This window comes from Pteropus vampyrus, unplaced genomic scaffold (assembly GCF_000151845.1).
Source record: "Pteropus vampyrus isolate Shadow unplaced genomic scaffold, Pvam_2.0 Scaffold15, whole genome shotgun sequence".
NCBI lineage: Eukaryota > Metazoa > Chordata > Mammalia > Chiroptera > Pteropodidae > Pteropus > Pteropus vampyrus.
The window spans coordinates 1191109-1198145 of NW_011888796.1; the positions used below are offsets into that span (position 1 = coordinate 1191109).

Consider the following 7037-nt stretch of genomic DNA (forward strand, 5'->3'; position numbering starts at 1 on the left):
TCAAAGCTCCTCTCTAGTGGGTGGGTCTCATCTGGAAGACAACGATTTGAGGAAACCTAGAGGGTGGGTCCCTAAGATGAGGAAACACCTGGGTGGCAGGTCTCTGATAAAGAAAAAATTCTGAGATACCACTGCAGCTGTTTTGCATGCGTTGACCTATGGCCAATCAGATGGCCACCTGCTTTAATAATCATCATCAAAATAATAATGATGATGATAATAATAAAAAAAGATCAAGGAATCACTTATCACTTAATTAATTTACTTGCTGACTGGTGAATTGGCAGAGAACAAGTCTGGGCAATACAAAATAACAACTCGTTGAGAAGATCTACAGAGAATGAGAACCCAGAGAAGAGAAATTAGCATGAACTCACCTTGTGAACATTCTTGCGTGTATATACAGTTTGAGGAAAATTGAGTGACGCTGGTATGATTATTATTCCCATTTTGTAGACGAGGCCTGGGTAGATTAACTAATGTGAGCAAGGTCTTGTAGCTGAGGGTGGCGAGAACTGGGTTTTGACTCCTACCTGATTATCCTAGATCTATATAACAGCCACTTTCAGGTACGAAATCTCCCTTTATTCTGAAATCCACTTATTAAGGCAGGAGATCATTCCCGTTTACAGCCTCAGAAGCTGAAGGTCATGGAGTTTAAGTGACTTGTCCCAATCACAAGAATCACAGGACTAGTACGTGATAGAGCTCTGACTGCTTTGGGGCTTTTCTCACAAGGGCACGAAGCCTGGTCTCAAGTTCCATTCTCATATATCCAAGAAGATTTTAATGCCCACCATTCACCCAGTCATTTATTCATTCGGTCATTCAACTAATATTTGCTAAGTACCTATCATAAATAAGGCATCAAAGAGACTAGAAAACAAATTAGATTTTTAGAAAAGGCCTTGTGAGTAAAAGGATTTTATAATCTTACCATTTTATGTCTGCAGTCATGGCTGTCAGTGGAAATTTTCCAAAATCAATTTACTAACAACTGATCTGTCTCATTCAATTACGGAGAGAAAACTCGCACATTAAGAACTACGGAATCATGAACGCTCCTGGATACCTCGCTCCTTGAAATGAACGGAGTAATTCAGCAAGTTTTGGCTGGACTCACAATGACACCTGAGTAGAGGTGGAGGGAACTGAGTTTTAGCCAAGGCTCCCTTGGGTGGTTCACGACTGCATAGCCTCTCAACCTAACTAGCATTCCTGTGTCTCCTGGCCCCACAGACTCCATTGTGAGGGGGCCTCTCCCACAGAAGACTTCCTCTCATATCTGATTTCTTGCTCCAGCTACTTCCTGGACAGGACCAAACACTAATCAGATGCCTAAACTTATACGGGCCGAGTCAGAGTGTATGCTGGTCATATCCCCTACTCACTATTTGTATAGGATTACTTATTAAAGATGGTTTCTCACATGGAGCTACCATGGGAAAACCTTGCCCCACGGATGACAAAAGTCGCCATCATATATGCAAGGAAGCTAGAAGTCAAGTGGAATATAGTTGTTGCCTATGAAGGCTGGCCCATGAACGAAATCTCCATCTCTGTCCATATGGCCTGACATTCATTAATTCATATGGATCTAGGTGCAGGTATTTATTAGAGTGCAGTATGGAGGAAATTAAGGAGTTTTTATAAAGCAAATGGAGATGATAATGGAATACTGGGGAATGGCTTTTGAAGAGAGGAGATTGACCCAGGTAGGCATTCAACAAATACGTGTAGTGCATATTTTACCGGGGACCTGGTGCTGCTTTCGTTTAGGTGGTGCTGGCACTTAGGAGGTTTCTGTGGTTTGAGGACAGACCAGATTGCACGGGCTCTTTCAGAAATGGGGCGCGACCTCTGAGAGGGTGGAGGGTAGGTGGGAAGGAACCTGAAGAACACAGGAGCTCTAATGCTGACATAGACTCCCATTGAAATGACCTGGGTTTTGTTGCCAAAAGCCACCCAGGGTATACTTAATGGGGAGACATGTTTGCCCTCCAGGATGGGAAACATTTAAACATTTAGAGGCTCGATTAGGAAACCTTTCACATTCTTTTTGGTAAAGCCCTGATGACTCCATTATTTATAAATGAGACTCAAACTTTAAAAAAATCTTTCACATTCTGCTATCACTTCACTTCATTTTGTCACTCAGAGATTCTGCCTCTTTTTCCTTCTGCCTAGCTTCCCCTCCTCAGATAGGACTGCTGGATTTAACAAATCAAAATAAAAGATACTTAGTTAAGTTTAAGTTTCAGAGATCAACAACAAATAATTTTTTAGTATAAGTATGTCTTGTGCATACTTATACTGGGTGTCTTGTCTTTTATCTGGCAACCCTGCCCCAACCCTCCACGCCCAAACCTCTTTGAATTCATTTCTATTGCCTGTCAGAACGCAGTACCTCTCCGGGAAAAGAGTTTCAAGGTTTATGATCGTCTGTGTGGAACAGTGTCATGAGTCGTCTTCACCTCTCTTCGCTAGGTGTCCTCTTCCCATATGTTTCAGAAAATGGTATATTTCTGCTGAGCTTATTTTCTCTTTAATTCTATGGGGGTCCATGTTCACATTTGGATTTCCAAACAGGAAAGTGCTAGGCACATCAGTTTTTTCACGGCTGCCTTATGTATCCTCCCATCTTTTGGGTCACCATTCCTCAGGTCTTGACTTCTGAATGGATAACATCCAACAGTACCAGGTAGGAAGACCCAAGGGGATTAAATATTGGCAGGATGAGATTCTCTGAGGTTTTTCCAATGCTCTTCCTGATGATGTCCACATTAGTCAAGAACTAAATGATTATTGAGCACATGAAATGTTGATAAGGTCATAAGGTAGCATAGGTCCATTTGATAGAGTTCTTAAAGTCTACCTGTTTTGCCTTTTACTAGTGTGTGTGTGTGTGTGTGTGTGTGTGTGTGTGTGTGTGTGTGTGTCTGATAATGAGCCAGTAAAACAATTGAGAGAATGGAGAAGGGAAAGCAGTTAAGAAAGATCATATTGTGGTCTTGACGGTGTTTTCATTGCAAGAAAATATACCATTGTGATGGCGGCTGTGTTAGGAGGGTGGAATTATGATATTTCACCTCTCTTTTCTGCTTTCCAGACTTCACGTAATATAGTTCTCTAATTTAAAAAATAAAATGAGGTCTATGGCCAAGCTACCCTGAACAAGCCCAATCCTGTCTGATCTTGGAAGCTAAGCAGGGCCGGGCCTGGTTAGTACTTGGATGGGAGATCACTTAGGAAGTCTAGGTACTGTAGGTGTAAAAAATAAAGAATAGAAAAATAAGGGATTGTAAGCTGACAAGATCCTTGCAATCTGTGAGATCAGCCAAGGGTTGCCTCACCTAAAAATAAAAATAAATAAATAAAAATAAAATAAAACATCTGAAAGAGTGCTTTTCATTAAAAAAATGCAAGGCTTTGCTATTAAAAGAACATTGACTATAAAAAGAAAACATGGCATTATTCAATTATCAAAACATTAAATGTTTTATAAGCTTTACATGCTGTTTTCTGAGTAACTTTTCTCCAATCATTTAGCTAAACAGTAGTGTTGCTGGAACTGGAACTCACATTTGCCTGGCTTAAAAACCCAGGCCCTTCCATTATGTCGTAGCAGAAATTTTGCATTTGGATCTTTAGGAATGTGTCTCTTCAATCTCAGGAGCAAAAGTCACATGGATTTTAGCACTTTATTACTAAATTATTTCTCTATACTCTGAAATCTAACATTGCCTACCTACACAATAATTGATTGATTCTTCTGCACAAAGTTTCTAGAGCCTATGAATGAATCAGCAATGAAAAGTCAATTTTAATAATAGCTACTGTTTCCTGCATGCTATGTGCAAGGTACTGGGATGAAATTTTACTTTATTTTACTAATTTAATCCTTGCAAAATTCTGAGGTCAGTTCTAGCCCTACTTTATAGGTGAGGAATAGAGATTCAGGGATATTAAGATCATGCAGTAATAAGTCTGGAAGCTGAGATTCAGAATCAAAAGCCTACTTAGCTGCAATGTATTTCATTGTATGCTAATCCTTTAAAACTGCAATCACTCCTGTCGAGTGTAGTAATTCTATGTATCAGAAAAAAAGAGTACTTTCCTCCCATCCTCCTTCTCTAAACAGCAAGTAAACAGTTCCCTCAGATCCTTAAAAGACGAGAATAAGAGCGAATACTCAGATGCAACCACAATCCAGAGTTGATTTAACCCTTTAGATGGTTACAATTAAAGTAGGAGGCAGCTCTCTGAAGGATCCACAAATTTTAGATTTTTTTGCACCCTGTTAAATTGCCCCTTCCCTTGGAGTTTGTGTTGTGAATGTTGCAAGGAAATCTGCTTTTTCATTTCTTCGCAGGCCTTGGGAGGGTCATTTTTCATATTAAACAGAGCATCATACATTCTTGAGAAAGCCTCTCCCACTGACTTGTTTGGACAACCAAGAGGGAAGATGGTAGGCCTATAGAATGGGCTGCATGATAATCCAAGAAGATCTAGGAAAGCTCCTGCCAAAGCAACTGTTGTTTATTTCTAGCTTCCTCTAAAGCTAGGCATCTTGAGAGCTGCATTTATCAAAGGGGTGACACCTCCATCGTCAGAGGTGTATTTGGAAGCTTCTATCACCCTGATGGTGGCTTGTTAACTGTAGGTGCTTCTGGTCAAAGGTTTGTTTTTGTGTTTCAGTGAATGGATTGAGCATTTATCAACCATTATTGGTATTTCATAACCATTCCTCTTGGTGTTGTAATTAGAATTCTTTTGTATTCTTGAATCTTAATGTTAAAATAGGACATTTTGGTTTCAAACTCATGCAATTTGCTCTTTTGTGTGTTTGCATGGGAACATAAAAAGAAATTGGAGACAAAAGGTTCTTTTAGGACCTTTACTCACAATGCCTTCTTTTCAGAAAACCCCATTTCACATTGTTTTGGCAATTGATTTTGTGATATGTTATAGATTTCCCTTCCCTGCTATCTCTGGGGCAGGCATTACTCACTATTTAATAGGCAAGGAAAGATTATTGCCTAAAATCTCAGTGATTTTGCTTTCCTACCGGAATAGTACTTTTATCGTTATGTAGCAAGAATATCTACATGGATTTATTGGGTAAAGCTTCCATTCAAAGGTCCAGGTACTGATTAACCCTGCTTGGCCCACTGAACAATGGGTGTAGCCTGGGCTTGATAAACCAAATAAGACCTTTGTCTTGTTTTGCTAGCTGCTCAACATTGCCTCTACCATAAAATCATTCAGCCTCCAAGGAGAGGCCAGGGTTCTTTTTGTAAAGACCTAGTTTTTATTTCTTGTCCTTGATGGCTAGTTGAAACAAGTAGGGGTGCTGATAGAAAAGGCCTTGAGGACATGTGTGTGCTTGTGAGTGTGTCTATACACACTTGTACATATGCTCACATGCATGCTACTTCCCACTGGGTTGGAGGTATAGGATGATGAAGCAGTTAGTTTACCTGCATATCAGGTAAGGCTTAAACACAAATTGTTTGCTCTCAACTCTTGCTCTGAGGTATCCACAACTTCTTCCTCCCCTGCACTAGTCTGTTTAGGCCACTTTGCCCAGGTAGATAAAACAAAAGACTACAGAAGCTCTATTTCTAGTAGTTTGCTAAAGGAGCTCTTGTGCTATCCTCATAGGTGCCTGGAAAATAGCTAAAGTGAACTTGAGTATGTGACTAGACTTGCTCGAATCCACCCCTCTCCTGGGAAAATTGCTTGGGCTTCTTCCAGATTGGGGTCAACAGTGTCACATTTATTTCCTAAAAATACCCCAACTTGCTAAAAAAGTTTTTAAAAAAATAAAACCCTCCTATACCATAGTGTAGGCCTTACATCCCTCAGAAGCACTGCCTGTACCTTTGGGCAAATACCTGAGTGGGTTTTCTGCCCCAATCAATCTCTGACATAGACCTGGTTTTCAAGTCAAGGGAAAGAAGCATTAGGAAGACTCTATTCCACTGAATCTGATGCCTGTCCATGGCTATGTTTCATAATGCATTGTCTGGAGGAAGAGTGAATGCTTAGCCTAGGAAAAAATCTTTCAAAGGGGATCGGGCTTACAGCCTTAAAATATCTAAAGACTCTTATGGAGAGGAGCAAATAGACTTATTCAAGCTATGACTGAGGATGGAATTTTCCAGGAGTATTTTGGTTTGATATAAGAATGACTGTTTAACAATGTCTAACAATCATCCAATGAATGGAAAGCTTCCTTAAGGTGCTGAGAAAGGGCCCAGTCTCAGGACTATGTAAACAGAGGGCAGCAAAGATGTTGTCATGTGAATTCCAGAAGTAGGCATGAAGTCCATCTGATGACCTGCAATGTCTTCTTTAGCTCTAAGATTCTATATCTGTGATTCTATATCTGTAATTTTCCATTTCCCTATTAAGAAGAAATTTTCCACATTCAAAATTGTTGTAGTATTTGATAAAGTTTATGGAGGATTTCTGCTCTGTTTGCTTTAACGTGGGGCTTACTTCTTTGCCTTATGGCTTAACAAGAAATAAACACATCAGTGCTATTTGTCAGGCAGAGCAGATGGTAGTTTACTTCTGGGTAGAAAGACCCTGTTTAGATGCAGCTTATCATGGAGGGGTTGGGAACTCCATATCTTGCCCCTCGTTCAGTTTCTGAAATTCCTCTACCCAAAGGACCTGGGCATCTTACTTCAGTCTAGATGGTGGATGCAGCAGAAGTGATCTGGAGCCGGACTGCTCCTTTCACCAACTGCCTCAGCAGTTCTCTTAGCATCCTCCCAATCCCCCACGATTCCATATCCTTCTCATGGAGCTTCTACATGAGAGGAATATCCTAAGGAATCTTCTGAATCTCTGACCTCTTACATTGCCTCTCCCTTATTTGAGGACAGAGTAAATGTTCTTTGAAAAATAACCATCTCTCTTTCAAGTGCTCCTGCCGTTAAGCTATCATAAAGAACAAAAATTTCTATCAAAAAAAAACAACAAAGAGAAACATTAACCTAAACATTCATAACATACTAGATTATAAT

General features: G+C 40.1%; 1 pseudogene; it reads left to right on the forward strand.

Annotated features, from left to right (window-relative positions):
* The first annotated feature begins 3151 nt into the window (after positions 1-3151).
* Positions 3152-3270, forward strand: LOC111735873 (annotated as a pseudogene).
* The last annotated feature ends 3767 nt before the right edge of the window (positions 3271-7037 follow it).